This window comes from Alosa alosa, chromosome 12 (genome assembly GCF_017589495.1).
Source record: "Alosa alosa isolate M-15738 ecotype Scorff River chromosome 12, AALO_Geno_1.1, whole genome shotgun sequence".
Classification (NCBI taxonomy): domain Eukaryota; kingdom Metazoa; phylum Chordata; class Actinopteri; order Clupeiformes; family Clupeidae; genus Alosa; species Alosa alosa.
The window spans coordinates 11210996-11228495 of NC_063200.1; the positions used below are offsets into that span (position 1 = coordinate 11210996).

The 17500-nt window shown below is 43.3% G+C and overlaps 1 protein-coding gene across 1 annotated transcript in view; it reads left to right on the forward strand.

Moving 5' to 3' along the window:
- LOC125304856 (tetratricopeptide repeat protein 28-like) overlaps nt 1-17500 on the forward strand; it is a 51611-nt gene that overhangs the window by 9576 nt on the left and 24535 nt on the right.

The following is a 17500-nucleotide window of genomic DNA, read 5'->3' on the forward strand; positions in this document are numbered from 1 at the left end:
GTGTGTTTTGTGTGTTTAAGTGAACTGAACATATTGCCATGGCGAATGGAGGAGGCTCAAAAGCTCTTTGGAGGCGCTGTGGCATGTTAAAATATAAATGTACACTGGCTTAAATGAAGTGTGTATATTTGTGTGTGTGTGTGTGTGTGTGTGTGTGTGTGTGTGTGTGTGTGTGTGTGTGTGTGTGTGTGTGTGTGTGTGTGTATGGACACTGGCTTAAATGAAGTGTGTATATGTGTGTGTGTGTGTGTGTGTGTGTGTGTGTGTGTGTGTGTGTGTGTGTGTGTGTGTGTGTGTGTGTATGTGTGTATGGACACTGGCTTAAATGAAGTGTGTATGTGTGTGTGTGTGTGTGTGTGTGTGTGTGTGTGTGTGTGTGTGTGTGTGTGTGTGTGTGCATGTGTATGGACACTGGCTTAAATGAAGTGTGTGTGTCGGTGTGCTTGTCTCTCTCTCTCTCTGTGGTTATAATATGTTAAAACAGTGGACGCTAACTTAAATGTGTGTGTGTGTGTGTGCTTGTGTATGTGTGTGAGTGTGTGCGTGAGTGCATGCTTGCGTGTGTGAGTGAGATCATATTAAAACAGGATGCAGTCTGATAGTGCTCTGTGTGTGTGTGTGTGTCTGTGTGTGTCTGTGTGTGTCTGTGTGTGTGTGCGTGTGTGTGTCTCTTCAGCTCTTCAGTTGTGTCCATCTCTTTGCTTCACTTCCTGTGTTACTTTGTTATTTTGCCTCTTTACTTGTATCAACCGATGTTAATTCCCCTTTTTGGAATCAACGCGTTTACTAGTTTGTTTACCTGTTTTTTTACCTTTTACACCTGAAAAGAAACAACATACCGTATCCTGTCTGTCCCCTTTCATATGGCTTTGATGCCAAACACACACACACACACACACACACACACACACACACACACACACACACACAAACACTGGTTTGCAGATGGCAGGGCTTGGGAAGGGGAACAGGGTCAGTCAGCAGAATACTCTATTACCACATTCAGGGCAGAGAGTTAATTAAGTCTTATGCAATCACTCCAAACAATATGTGTGTGTGTTTGTGTCTGTGTGTCTGTGTGCATTGATGCATGTGTGTACAGTATGTGTGTGTGCATGAGAGAGAGAAATGGAGAGTGTGTACAGTATGTGTGTGTATGCTTGTGTGTATGTGTGTGGGGGGGGGGGGGGGGTGAGAGTGTGTGTGTGTGTGTGTGTTTGTGTGAAAGAAAGAAGGCTATTTACTCACAGTCCTCCACATGGCTTCCCATCAGCCCCTCTGCTTGCAGCAGGTGCCTCAGTGTGTCCCGTAACCGTAACAACAGCAGTGCTACCCTGGAGACCGTTGTGCTGCTATACTTCTGCTACTTCAATGCACCCTTACAAACAATTACACCACATCCACACACACACAAACACACACACACACACACACACACACACACACACACACTCAGGATTAAAACAGATCAAATGAAATTGTAAGATTCGTGGATTGGTCAGATCAGACTTGACTGGCCTCTGGTGAGCCTGGTGTGGGCTGGAATGTTGCACTTCACAGGAACAACAATAGAGGGCGCTACTGCATCATGTGTCAGATTAATGATGGGTATTATTACAGCAGTAGTACAATATCAATAACCAGGGGTTGGAGTTCACAGTCTGTTCTCAGTTTCTCTCTCCATATCTCTCTCTCCATCTTTCTCTCTTTCACTCTCTCCATCTCTCTCTTTCTCTCTCTCTCCATCTCTCTCTCTATGTCTGCTGCATGTACATTCACATCACTGCAGACTTATATAGGCCTATATAAGAGATGAATGGAAAATTCACACAAAATCCTCTAATGAGCTCAAATGATAAAAACACACTGCTAATAGCATTGAAAATGTCCAGTGGTCATATTAGTTACCGGTACTTGCACTAAACATACTGGGAAATTAAATTGATAGTTCTGATTTAATTAATAGTTTAATTAGATTAAATTAATCATTTTCTCAGCTAGATGTAAAGTCTCCTAAACATACTGCGATGTTTAATTGATATTTTACCCACACAGGCTCACATTCTCCTTAATTTGGCATACAGTGTCTTCTGTTTTTGCGCTACCATCTTGATTTCCATATTCTAGTCAGTAATTTGGTAGAGAATGGATTTCTGTTCAGATGTATAGAAAGCTGGATAATACACACACACACACACACACACACACACACACACACACCCACACATACACATTAAAAAAGAAAAGAATAAAAAGTACAGTATGAAAATAGAGTTGAGAAGAGGTGGTAAGATGTGATGTGCTATCAGGTTCACACACACACAGACCCACACAAAGTGAACCGGTCACATGCTTCTGTGATGCAGAGGCTGTGGTTCTCAGTGATTCTCGTGACACATGAGGATTTGTCCGCTTGGTTTCCCTCAGAAACACACACACACACATTTAAAATGCTTTTTCATCCACACAGAAGAAAAGGTCCAAGTGCTGAGTCACACACACACACACACACACGCACACACACACACACGACCAGCTTCACTCATGCGAGGGGCTTCAGCTGACCTTCACAATAAGGCCTTTCACATGAGGGGCCTCTTTTCTGTAAGCAGGGTCAGCTGTGAAGGGTCACACACACACACACACACACACACACACACACACACACACACACACACACACACACACACACACGAACACATGCATTTCTCTCAATACAGTACATACAGTATACACATACAATCACATCTCTCTGCCTCTTTTCCACACATATTTACAGACATACTGTACTCACCTCTCTCTCTCTTTCTCTCTCTTTTCTCTCTCTCTCTCTCTCTCTCTCTCACACACTCACACACACAGACACAGCCAGGCTGTGGTTGGGTCTTTCGCTCTGACTACCGTTTGAAGCCTATGGCTGGGCCTCACTGTGTGGCTAAGACTTCCTCTCTTGTCCCCTCCACACACACCCACCCACACACACACACACACACACACACAGACACAGACACACATGTATCGACAAATACACACACTTTCCATCCTCAGAATATATACTATGCTCCAGCTGCCTGACCTCAGCATACACACACACACACAATCACCAACCCACACACACACACAAACACACATACACTTTCTAACCTCAATATACACACTACACTCATGAACTCCAGACTCCTACAGTATCTGCTGCACACAGGGAGGGAGGGAGGAGAACAGGGTTGAGGGAAGAAAAGAGGAAAAAAGAGATGGAGAGAAAAAGAGATAGAGGGAGAAAGAGAGAGATAGAGGAAGAAAGAGAGAGATAGAGGGAGAAAGAGAGAGATAGAGGAAGAAAGAGAGAGATAGAGGGAGAAAGAGAGAGATAGAGGGAGAAGGTGAGAGATAGAGGGAGAAAGAGAGAGATAGAGGGAGAAGGTGAGAGATAGAGGGAGAAAGAGAGAGATAGAGGGAGAGAGATAGAGGAAGAAAGAGAGAGATAGAGGAAGAAAGAGAGAGATAGAGGGAGAAAGAGAGAGATAGAGGAAGAAGGTGAGGTGGAGAGATAGCCTGACGAGCCAGACCCACATTAAAATGTAGGGTCTGGGCACTCACCGTTCGCAGTACTTAGTCTGAGGGGTGGGATAATTGGTTGTCTTTCAAATTCCCTCTGCACGCAATAGGACAGCGCTTGTCCCATGCGTTTACCACCAGCGGCGCTAGTTGGCTAGTTCAAACTTTTGGCAACTTAATAAAAGCTTAACTCGTGTCACACTGTTCGCCAACAGCAACATTATTTTATTTGTTTATTTGTTTGTAGGGTCTGGGCACTCACCGTTCGCAGTGCTTAGTCTGAGGCGGGATGTCGGTTGTCTTTCAAATTCCCTCTGCATAATGGGACAGCACTATGAGTCCCATCGTTTACCACCAGCGGCTAGTTGGCTAGTTCAAACTTTTGCCAACTTAATAAAAAGCAACTTCGTGTCACACTGTTAAGCCAACAGCAACATTATTTTATTTGTTTTCAAGTAGCAGGAAATTCAAGCCAATCCGTTTGCAACTCTGCCATCAATCATTATGTTAAGCCAGCCTACTTGACTCTATACGATTTGATTGGCCTGATAGAAGTTTAATTTTTAGAGCTCACAAGCCAGCGGAGAGTTGCTAGACTAGCCCTGGCAGCAAATGTAATTTGTCTAGATTTCTAGGCTAGTGGAGAAAGATAGTGGGAAGGAAAGAGAGTGAAAGACATGGATAGATAGACAGAGAGAGAGGAAGGAGAGGGAGAGAGGAGTGGAGAGGTGGACGTAGATTGAGCAGACGAGTGCAGGGCCTCTAATAGAGAGCTCTGGGGTTCTAATAGAGCGCTATGGGGTTCTAATAAGAGCTCTGGGGTTCTAATAGAGCGCTATGGGGTTCTAATAAGAGCTCTGGGGTTCTAATAGAGAGCAATGGGGGTTTAATAAGAGCTCTGGGGTTCTAATAAGAGCTCTGGAGTTCTAATAGAGAGCTCTGGGGTTCTAATAAGAGCTCTGGGGTTCTAATAGAGAGCTCTGGGGTTCTAATAAGAGCTCTGGGGTTCTAATAGAAAGCTCTGGGGTTCTAAATAAGAGCTCTGGTGTACTAATAAAGAGCCCTGGGGTTCTAATAGAGAGCTCTGGGATTCTAAGAAGAGCTCTGGGGTTCTAATAGAGAGTTCTGGGGTTCTAGGAAGAGCTCTGGGATTCTAATAGAGAGCTCTGGGGTTCTAATAAGAGCTCTGGGGATCCTAGCAGCAGCAGCAGCAGTGACTGGATGTGATGAAGTCAAATAAGACATTAGTAATTACAGACCTCTGGGGAAAAACACACTGAGGTTGGGGAGCAAGCCATCTGTGTGTGTGTGTGTGTGTGTGTGTGTGTGTGTGTGTGGTATAGCATGTCTCAGAAGAAAACATCCTCAAGAGGATGAGTGTGTGTGTGTGTGTGTGTGTTTTCCAGTCTCTCCCTAGTGCTTGCATTAGTGGCCGTCAGCTGCGGTTAGCGTGCGCCGAGTTTAAATGCTGTGTCTACATGATGAGCGTTCAGCTGATCCGGCAGACTGAGCTTGAGGCTGAGTAGAGAAATCTTGTGCTAATGCCCTGTTGGACTTTCTATTCCAGCGCTGTGCTTACATACTGCCTTCAGAACCTGTGTGTGTTCAGAACCTATGTGTGTTCAGAACCTACGTGTGTTCAGAACCTGTGTGTTTTCAGAACCTATGTGTGTTCAGAACCTGTGTGTGTTCAGAACCTGTGTGTGAAGTCTTTGTTTACAAAAGTTGTGTTTATAGCTTGAGTTCATAAGTTTCATTTGAATTGCTGTGGTCATACAATTTGTTTGAATTATGGTTTTGCATGCAATGGCAATACTATGTTTGAATGCTGTGTGTTACTGCTTTGTGTGTATGTGTGTGTGTGTGTGTGTCAGGGAACCAGAAAGTAAATGTTGAAATCTCCAGAATTCCATTGGTGGAAATAAATAAGTAAATGCATATTTTCAGAATGCTGTTTGAACGCAGTATGAGACTGTGCTGTCTGTGAACGCTGTGTTCAGCTTTGATGTCTCTGTGTTCAGCTTTGATGTCATGTGCTGTTGAAGCTCCCAGCAGAGTAGTCCACTCAGTGGATGAAAGACAGAGACAGAGATGGACTGTCCTTGAGTGACATCCAGTCCACTGTGACTCCAGACACGGATGTGTCTTCACTGAGGCATAACAGGCTCTATCTGCTATTGATTACAAGCTAACGTCTCTCCAATAGGTAGCAGCGCCTGGATCAATGGCGGCTAACGCTAACGTTGTTTTCTTTGTGTCTCAGTCGTTTGTTGGAATCCTCCCAAGGTCACGTCTGAGCTTCGTAGGGTAGACATACACGCAACATCACACACCACAACACACACATTTCCTCACACCCCATAATCACACACCACAGCACACACATTCCCTCACACCCCGTCACACAGCACACATTACACAGCACACAGCATCTTCGACACACTCTTTATAACACACATCCTCCTTCACACACAATACACAACCTTTTCACACAACACACACCCTTTCACCTGAAAACTGTCACTTACACACTCTTATTGAGTGTTATACAAACTCTCATGCACACACCCCAACACACACTTTTCTGCCTGAAAACAGACCAGTTTTCTTATGGAGGTGAAGTGTATGTCCTTCCGTCTCTCCTCCTCTCCTCTCCTCCTCTCTTCTTTCCTCTCCTTTCCTCTTGACTCCTCTCTTCTCTCCTCTCCTCCACTCTCATCTCCTCTCCTCTCTTCTCTCCTCTCACGTCTCCTCTCCTCCACTATCCTCTCATTTCCTCTCCTCTTCTCTCCTCTCCTCCACTATCCTCTCATTTCCTTTCCTCTTCTCTCCTCTTCGTGTTGCTGGTCTGCCAGTTTCCTGCATCTATTAGAAATGTGCAGATTTCATGCGATATGCTGGTTTAATTCTCTATCAGAGATGTGCTGAGATGTTTCATGTGTATTTGAAATGTGCTGAGATGTTTCAGGTGTATCTGAAGTGTGTCTGAGATGTGCTAGTTTCGTGCTTCTAGAGTTGTGCTTATTTCATGCCTCTCTATCAAAGCTATGCTGGTTTTAATACATCTAGATGTGCTGAGAGTTTTCTTGCATCTATCAGAGACAGATGTGGTGCATGAAATATGTGATGGTTTCACGTGTGTCAGAGATGTGCTAGCCTAATGTGTCTATCAGAGATGTGCTAGTCTAATAAGTCTATCAGAGATGTGCTAGCCTAATGTGTCTATCAGAGATGTGCTAGCCTAATGTGTCTATCAGAGATGTGCTAGTCTAATGTTTCTATCAGAGATGTTCTAGTCTAATAAGTCTATCAGAGATGTGCTGGGTTCATGTCTGTGTCAGAAATGGCCTGGTTCCATGGATCCCTATCTGATATGTGCTGGTTTCATGCCTGTATCAGAGATGTGATTTAATGCATCTATCAAAAATGTACTGGCTTGATCCGTATCTGAGAAGTGCTGGTCTCAAGCGTCTATTAGAGCTGTGCTGAGAGGTGTCATGTGTCTCAGAGGCAGGTAGTGAAAGGAGATCCTTACGCTATTGATCCACCTGTCAAGACCTTTTTATTCATGTCATGCTTCAGCTACAGACCCTAATAGCCACAATCCACACACACACGCACACACACACATGCACACACACACACAGAGAGAGAAACACACACACACACACACACACACACACATGCACACACATACAGAGAGAGAGACACACACACACACACACTTGACCAACCATACTCAACTTTGCAGCGGAGCTAAGCCCCAGTGACCAGACATTGGTGCTGTGTGCCCTCTTCATGACAATGTATTGCATCATTGCTCCTGTCTGACTGACATTCTCCGACAGCCAATTGGTCTTCAGACAGGTCAGTGCTGCTGTCTGAAGTTAGGGGTTAAGGCCTATTCACACCAAAAACGATAACGATAACTATAACCATAACGATAAAAACGTTCACACTGAACAACGCTAACCAAATTCAAATCAAAGAGTTCTGATTGGCTATTATCTTTTTATCGTTCTGAAAATCGCTCTGAAAGTGATCCCCAACAATATCGTTCTTCATGTCTTTATCGTTATAGTTTATGTGTGAATGTCGTCATTCATATTAACGAGAATTATATTTATTTATAGTTATCGTTATCGTTCTTGGTGTGAATGGGCCTTTACTCTGTGAGTGGGCGGGGGTCAGTGTGGGGCTGTTTGAGTCAGGAGGTCACAAAAGGTCAGGGGTCATGCGAGGTCATGAGGCATTGTGCTATACTGTGATTCATGGCTGTTATCTGAGACACCATGTGTGCAAGGAGACGTCTCCAGGCAACAAACCCCTCGGATAAGATGCCCCGAAGGTCAAGACCCTTTTGGGCATGGGCATTAGGGTGGCTGTCAACTTGAAAGGTCTACTGAGCCATCTAGCTGCACTCTAACTGCCACTTGGGCTACGCACACTGGACATGGACATTTATTGACCTGGGGGTCTTAGACAAACCCCTGGGCTGTGTGTGATGTGTGTGTGTGTGTGTGTGTGTGTGTGTGTGTGTCTGTCTGTCTGTGTCTGTGTTTGTGTGTGTGTGTGTGTGCGTTTGCGTGTGTGTCTGTGTCTGTGTGTGTGTGTGTGTGTGTGTCTGTGTGTGTCTGTGTGCATAAAGAACATTACTGTAAGATGTTAGTAAAAGGTGAGGATAATCCGCCATCTTTGATGACAAACAAATAAAAGGAAAAAAGCTCCATCTTCTGCATTGCCACATCCACATAAAAGATGGAAACCAGCTGTGTGTGTGTGTGTGTGTGTGTGTGTGTGTGTGTGTGTGTGTGTGTGTGTGTGTGTGTGTGTGTGTGTGCACAGATGGAGAAAAACCCCTTAGTTGTTATTTCACCTGTTGGCTGAGTGTTTTTTTGTGTGTGTTTTTTGTGTGATGTGTGTGCATATAGCATTCTTGCATGCATGAGTGAAGGTGTGTGTGTGTGTGTGTATGTGTGTGTGTGTGTGTGTGTGTGTTTGTGTTTTCATCTCTGCTGGCTTCAACCAGACCACATTACAGTCTTTTGTTGATCTCTGTATCTCTCTGATTGTGGTCTGTGCTGCTCTTTCTTTGATGTTGTCTCCACTGTTGTTTCACCTGTTGTCTGCTGCAGTCTGTGCTGCGTGTCCTGCTGTTGTCTGTGCTGCATTTTCTGCTTACTGTCTGTGCTGTGTTTCCTGCTGTTGTCTGTGCTGTTCTCTGCTTACTGTCTGTGCTGTGTTTTCTGCTTACTGTCGTTGTCTGTGCTGCATTCTCTGCTGTTGTCTGTGCTGCATTTTCTGCTGGTGTCTGTGCTGCATATTCTGCTGGTGTCTGTGCTGCATATTCTGCTGGTGTCTGTTCTGCTCTCTGCTTACTGTCTGTGCTGTGCTACATTTTCTGCTGTTGTCTGTGTTTCTCTGTGCTAGCGGGGAGGAATGCAGGTTGATTTAATTCCCCTGCATCCACAGTTGCGATGGCTTTATAGGCCCAATAGGGGACTTCTAACAATGGGGGTGTGGGACAGAGAGAGAAAGGCCACATCTCTGCCTCTGGGTGACGAGCCAGACAAAAACCAGGCCAGGGTGTGTGTGTGTGTGTGTGTCTATGTTTATCTCCATGGTGAAGAAGTGGGGGTTGGGGTGAGTGAACAGCCTGTCTCCAGTGTGTATGTGTGTATGTCAGTGTGCATGTGTGTGCGTGTATGTGTGTGCCTGTGTCTCCAGGGTGTACTTATTAAATTTCCAATCAGAGTCAGGCAGGGGATGGCAGCCATAAAACGCAGTCCCTGAGGTAAAACTTGAAGAATCGAAGAGGTGTGTGTGTGAGAGAGAGAGAGAGAGAGAGAGTGAGAGAGAGACAAGGAGTTTGGTATGTGGCCATTTGAGATATCCAATGTTTGATTCCCTGCGAGGGTCATTCTGTTGCCGTTCAGGAAACACACACTCATATACACACACTCTCTCTCTTACACTCACACACACATACACACACTTTGTCTCTAAATCACACTGTCACTGATTAGACACACAAATACACACACTCATATGCATACACTCTCTCTCTTACACTCACACACACACACACACACACACACACACACACACATGTGTGTGTATGTGTGGCTTTTGGTACACCAGTCTTAAGAGGTTGATTAACAGTCCTGAAGTGACTCATCCAGTGGGAAGCCATATTGATCTGGTAGAGAGGAAGCCGAAGCCGTACAGCAGTAAACACATGCTTTATTTATGTGGGTTATTCAGCTGTAGGTCTCACACATTCTTGCCCTAGTTGTGTGTGTAAGAGGATTTCTATTTCCTGTGCTCTCTGTACCATAGTGTGAACACCACGTCTGTGGTCATGCATGCACAACCTGTGGAGAGATATGGAGATGCATTGAGAATGAGCAAGTAGACCACAAGAAAGTATGAGTAGAGTAGAAGGACAGAGTAGAGTAGAGTAAAGATGAGTAGAGGAGAGTAAAGATGAGTAGAGTAGAGTAGAGTAGAGATGAGTAGAGTAGAGATGAGTAGAGTAGAGTAAAGTAAAGTAAAGATGAGTAGAGATGAGAAGAGTAGAGTAGAGTAGAGTAAAGATGAGTAGAGTAGAGTAAAGATGGTGGTAAATTAAAGTAAAGTAAAGTAAAGATGATAGAATAAAATAGAATGAAGTAGAAACAAAAGTAAATAAAGAAATAAAGTAGAAGTAAAATAAATAAAGTAGAAGTAAAAGATAAATAAGAGTGGGAATTATGAAATAAAATAAAAGATGGTAGAAATAAAATAGAAATAAAATAAATAAAGTGGGTAGGGTATAAATAAAAGTAAAATATAAATAAAGATGGTAAAATAAAGTAAATAAAATAAATAGATATGGTAAAGAAATAAGGTGGGGTAAAATTAAGTAAAATAAAATATAAATAGAAATAGACTATAAATGAAGTAAAAGTAGGAAAATAAAATAAATAAAATAAAATAAATGGGAATAAAGTAAAAAGTAAAAGATATGGTAAAGTAGGTAAAATTGGTGAAAATATGGAATATAAGTGAAATAAAAGTGGTAGAAATGGAAAGTAAATAAGTAAATGGAAATAAAAGTAAGTAAAGTAAATAAAATAAAATAAATATGATGGTAAAGTAAAGATATGGGGGTAGAAATAGAAAATAAAATGGTGGGAGTAAAATGGTGGGGAAATATAAAATAGAATATAAGTGGGGTCGTCAAAATGGTGCAAATAAAATGGTGGAAATAAAATAAAATAAAATAAAATAAATAAAGAGTCGTGAAATACAGAATATAGTAAAGTAAAATATAGTACAATAACAGGCAAATGGAAGTAAATAAAATAAAATAGGTACAAAATGGTGGGGAAAGTAAAGTAAGATGGGTAGAGTGGGTAAGAGTAGAGATGAAGAGTAGAGTAGAGTAAAAGATGGTGGGAGTAGGGTGGGGAGAGTATGGGTGGTGGGGACATGGAGAATACAGAACAGTAGAATGTAGAGTAGAGCAGCACAAATTTGCTCACTGCTCAGACACACACCAGATCCATCTTTAACACCATGTTCTAACTGCACACACACCAGATCCATCTTTAACACCATGTTCTAACTGCACACACACCAGATCCGTCTTTAACACCATGTTCTAACTGCACACACACCAGATCCGTCTTTAACACCATGTTCTAACTGCACACACACCAGATCCATCTTTAACACCATGTTCTAACTGCAGGCGACGCCAGCAGTCAACTTTGTTTTCAATTGCAATGTCTGGAAACTGGTTGCGAGCTTAGCAGTGCTATACATTTCTTTCTGTCACTTGTGTTGTTCTGCTATATTGAACGAGAAACATGACACAATAGAGCGGCATATTAACAGATTCAGTGTGGACAGAGATCATTCACTGCCATGCAACAGTCAGGTGCTCGCATGCTGTGAAGACGAGCTTTAAGATCTTATTTCTCCTCCATCCTCTGCTTCCTGTTTACACGCCACGGTTGCTGAATGCTGTACCTCTTTATTCACACAGACAAAACTCCGTTTGGCCATCTGGTTCTCCCGTTCACAGTTTGCTCAGTCTGACAATGGCCAGAGATTGTGTTTCCCTCTTTTTTGTTGAATTATTCAGCAGTGGATCACAGGGTTTGGTTGACTCTACTTATTCCTCTGTGGTCCAGCAGGAGAGGGCTGACCTTAGACTATCACAACACGCACACACACGCACACAATCACACACAAACACACACAAAACACACACACACACACACACACACACACACACACACACACACACGGCTGTCCTTAGAGTATCAACATCTGATCTGTAAGTACTTAGGCCTACTGTATAGAGCTGAGCTTATTCAGACGTTATACATTAATGAAGTCGGAACGGCAAGTATTTTGTATTTTTTAAAGAAGAGTTTTGACAGAAAAATCAACATTTCCATCATGTCATTATAGACCAGGAGACCAGAGTTTCGGTCTCCATGACAACTGGATCAGTCACCGCTGCCTATGTCCTGGGGCGAGTTTAGTGGAGTGGGCGGAGTCTAATAATTAACCTAATTTACCACTAACTCCACACACCCAGCGGCTACCGGGGTAACAGCTTATTCTTTAGCTCAGCTAACACAATTCCTTCCTGTGTCTTTGACAGTACCCTGAAGGCAGTTCAGCTTTTTGAGCCAAAACTGAAGAGTCAGAGTCTGTTGCTTCGAAAACACCAATTTTCACACTCGTACACACCAAACACCACACACACACACACACTCTCTCTCTCTCTCACACACACACACTGTTGTTACTGTGAACCAGGTAAACTTGGAGGGAAACCTGATGATTCCTCAATGAAGATCCTGATAGTTTAAATAGATTGGTGCTGATAGTTCTGCCCATAGTAACTGCACTGCGTGATTGACCACACTGCACCTCAAATGGCCCAATGGGAGGCCAACGGGACAGAGGGCAGAGCGCAGGCAACCTGAGCCCTGTAGTGGTACCTCACAGCCCTGCCGGCTGGAGTCTGGTTACTCAGTACTCTTTCTAACAGTGACAGACAGACTCAGAGAGAAACCCGGTCTGTCTGTCAGTCAGTCAGTCGGTGTGAAGAGTCCTAAATCCTTCTCACACACCTTAGATCCACTGCGACCTTTCACCTTAGTCTTACATTATTCAGTGGACTCACATGAATATACTTGGATGAGGTTAGCAAGTCAAGAGGGAAAGTGGTTGGTGTGGTTGGTTTACTCAACGAGGTGGAAAGGAGAGGAGAGGGAAATAGAGGAGAGATGGAAGTATTGTGGGTTTTATGACCCAGCAGCTAGGAGTCAGACTGCCTCTGCCTCTCTCCCACCATCTCCTCAAAGCGCAACATGAGCCGTTAAGAAAGCTATTACTACTGTAGTCTTTAGCTCTCAAGTCAGACGAACAGCCCTTGCAGGATTCACATCTAACTTTTCAGGACACTATCATGAATGGGATTTTCCATCAAAAAGCACACCGCTCTTGTTCCAAGCGTTTGAATGTTGCGTTTTGTTTCTATGCCGCCCACTCTGAGATGTGGTGAATGGAATTACGTTGTCTCTCTGGTATTTGAAAGGACTTCGTTACTTGGAGTGCCGATGTGTTTTCTTGAGTAAAGGATGTGCTTTTGCTTCCAGTGAACTATTTAAGTTTTGCCGCCTTTGGTTAATATGAACTCCGTTGTTAATGTTCAGACATTACTTTGACAGCGATTAACATTAATCAGAGAAGCAATGCAAGGTTTCCCCAGGTGATAGCCTACTGTAGGGACAGTACAGTGTCGTCTTTCTCCCGTAGATACTTCTAGATTTAAATGTCGATATTTTTTTTTCAATTTCACCTTTCTGCTCCGATAGCACAATACGGGACAAAACTTTTACCTGATGTACTCTGAGGATGAAATATCAGACGGCGGTTCCGTCCCGTCTTCATCGCTTTGGGTGACTGCAGGGTGCTTGCATCCTCGCGCAGACAAGTCCCTGCTACACTGGAAATCGCGGCACTCGCAACAAGCGAAGCTCAGCACTCCGGTGAATAAGCGCCTCTCCGCGGAAGCTTTTCGCCTGTGAAGTATTTTGAGTTTAAGGGGTCGTGTAAGGTTCGGATGCTGACCATTTTGGCCTACAAATATGATGAAATGGCAGCCGCGGAAGAAGGTAAGAATGTCTGATGTCGCCGTAAGGTAGCTAATTTGATGTTTTGCTTGAAAGAGTGGACAGCATCCAGCGCATTTTGGATTTAAGTGCTGTGTGAGATATTGTGGTGGTTCTGAGATCCAAATTGTGTTTGAGTTGACAAACAGCGCAATTGGGAGTCTGGTGGCAAGCGGTAACCTGATGATGCTGCGAGCAGATTGCGTTAGGTCAGTCTGGCGCAACGATACTTTTGACCCAGAAAGGATTCCTGTGTAAGGTTTTTGATCAGATGAGTGATTTTAGGAGCACCGTCACCAAAAGTCATGTGGTGTAGTTGCCTGTCTGTTCTATCTTCTCTCTTTAATTTGTTATCGGTCTCTCCTCTTCTCTCTGTGTCCTCTAAGCAAATTAATTACAGAACAGTGTCCACAGTGTGTGTGTGTGTGTGTGTGTGTGAGAGAGAGAGAAAGTGTGTGTGTGTGTGTGTGTGTGTGTGTGTGTGTGTGTGTGTGTGATTTAGAGAGATAGGTAGAAAGTGTAGGTGGGCGTATATGAGCTCTATTGAATTGCCTGAGACTGCTGGATTAGATTATGGTAATATTGCATAGGTATCTGCTCTTCAGCAGCACAGGCTGGTGTGTATGCACTGGAGGTTTGCGTGTGTGTGTGTGTGTGCTGTCTGGACATAGTGGTCCGTCTCCTTACAACCTCAGCAGATTGTTGCACTCTCACGTTACAGTTGTATGTCACACAGACACACACACACACACACACACACACACCACTCTTACTTGTGTGTGTGCTCACACACTAACCCTTGAGGTCAACATTGTGTATTTCCTGCTTGATGATGAAAGTTCTTGTAAGACAGATTGTTTGTGTCTGCAGATATTTGTGTGTGTGTGTGTGTGTGTGTGTGTCTGAGTGTGTTTCTATGATCTGGTCATTGTGTGTGTGTGTTTGTGTGTGTATTGTGTGTGTCTCTGTGTGTGTTTGATCAGGTATTGGGTGTTTATATTTCTGAGTGTGTGTAATCTAGTCAGCCCATGCCTCCCCTGAGGAATGGGGATCCATCACAGAGACCAGAGGAGCTGGATGAAGGTCTGTGTGTGTGTGTGTGTGTGTGTGTGTGTGTGTGTGTGTGTGTGTGTGTGTGTGTGTGTGTGTGTGTGTGTGTTTGAGATGGAGAGAGAGATGAACTGGCAGTGTCACTGTGTGTTTTGGATGTGCATGTGTGTGTGTGGTCATTGTGCTCTCGTTGTGCAGGAGCTGTTGATTTCCTCAGCTGTTATCTAAACATGGGCACTGAATAGAGGGAGGAGAAATGGAGAGAGAGAATCACAGAGAAAAAGTGAGAAAAACACACAGTTGGCCATGGTATGGTTGGGTTTTGAGAGAGAGAGAGAGAGAGAGAGAGAGAGAGAGTGTGTGTGTATGTCTGCGAAAAAGAGGGTTTTAACTCTGGTAGGGCTTGGTATTGAGAGAGAGAGTGTGTGTGTGTGTGTGTGTGTGTGTGTGTGTGTGTGAAAAAGCTCTGGTAGGGGTGGGTTTTGAGAGAGAGAAAGAAAGAGTGTGTGTGTAAATAAAGGGGTTTTGGCCCTGGTAGGGCTGGTTATTGCCTGCAACATGAGGCCACAATGATAGAGTGTGTGTGTATGTCTGCGAAAAAGAGGGTTTTAACTCTGGTAGGGCTTGGTATTGAGAGAGAGAGTGTGTGTGTGTGTGTGTGTGTGTGTGTGTGTGTGTGTGAAAAAGCTCTGGTAGGGGTGGGTTTTGAGAGAGAGAAAGAAAGAGTGTGTGTGTAAATAAAGGGGTTTTGGCCCTGGTAGGGCTGGTTATTGCCTGCAACATGAGGCCACAATGATATGTATCGCAATACATATCTGAATAATGACCATGATCATAACAGAATTCACATATCTGAATAATGACCATGATCAATACATATCTGAATAATGACCATGATCATAACAGAATTCACATATCTGAATAATGACCATGATCAATACATATCTGAATAATGACCATGAGCATAATATAATTCACATATCTGAATAATGGCCATGATCATAACAGAATTCACACTACAGCTGTTCTTTATAATTCATATCTAGCAGCGAAGGCAAAGCCTTAAGGGTAACACTTCAATAACTTAAAAACACTTCAATTGAGGCCCACAGAGATCTTAGATCTGACATTTATTTCAAATCTGATAGCTATTAACAATAATTATTTATTATTATAATGTATTATTATTCATGAATTATTAATTATTTATTATTATTTAACATTAACTTTAAAACTTCAAATGAACTTTTCTCTTGCTTTTACTTTTTTGATGCCATATTGATACAGCAGCATCTACACATCAATATAGGAGTATGTCATGATCGCAATATCGATACATGAGAATGTCACGATCGCAATATCGATACATGAGAATGTCACGATCGTAATATCGATACATGAGTATGTCACGATCGTAATATCGATATTTCGAGCACAGCCTAGTGGATCATCTCCCTTCTACTTTCTCTTAGACGCTTAGTCAAGACGGGCGTTGTTCTCTCGTTTCCTTTCTTCCACCTTCTATCTCTCTCCCTCTCTGATATCTTATCTATCCCCTCCTTCTTAGATAGATAGATAGATAGATAGATACTTTATTTATCCCGAGGGAATTTTAGACAACGACACCACTAAGGCACATATAACACAACAAGTTTATAAGAAAGGAGTGTTAAATGCCCCCCTCTCTCTCCCTCTCTCTCTCTCTCTCTCTCTCTCTCTCTCTCTCTTCCATTCTGTCTCTCTCTCTTTCTTACGTCCTCTTTCTTTCTCTGTCTACCAGCTCCTCTTTTTGGGGTTTTAAAGTATGAGGCAGTCAGTTTTATTGGTGCCCCTGCATACTATGTGAAAATGAGGCGTGAGTTTTAGGGTTTGTTTTTTGCCTTGCTTGTTGTTGTTGTTGTTATTGGGGTCAGATAATTGTGATAAACGTATAAGTGCCATTAAGGAAGAAAAAAGGCCGCACTTTGCATAAAAAACGTGTTTATTGCATAGATGCGTTTCGGCTTAGCTAAGAATAAGACAAGAGATTGTGAGGTGCTTCAGTCGATCGGAGGACACTTTTAAAGGAAATACGGCAATTTTTCACAAAGATCCCTGTGTCTCGAGGTCACAGAGTACTGTCAGTACGAAAGAAGGGGGGGCACGATTTTAAAGATTCCCCCAAAGTGTAGCACTGTAGCTATCGTAGCTCTCCTTTAAAAGGATGGTGACTGGCTATGCTTGCTACAGACTGGTTAGCGATATTGTGAAAAATCGCTGGAGTTCTCCTTTAAAAGGATGGTGACTGGCTATGCTTACTACAGACTGGTTAGCGATGTTGTGAATAAGCGAGGTGGAGCTGTTTGAATAAATGTCTTGAACAAATAATTTCTAAAGAGATCAGAGTGTGTGGCTAACGACGACATCGTGACATTGTCTTCTGCGTTTTTTGTAAGAGGATGGAGACGATGGGAAAAGATTGTTTAAAGGGTGAAGCGGAGGGGCTTCTGTCCAGTGTGTCTTTGGTGTGGAATGTGTTTTCATGGTATGGGTTAGGTCTGTGTCTTCCTGTCTGTCTGCCTATCTGTTTACCTGTCTATTTAGCTGTCTGTTTTAGCTGTCTGTCTGTGTGTTGGGCTGTCCATCTGTCTGTCTGTCTGCCTATCTGTTTACCTGTCTGTCTGTCTGTCTGTCTGCCTATCTGTTTTCCTGTCTGTGTGTCAGTCAGTGTTGCGCGG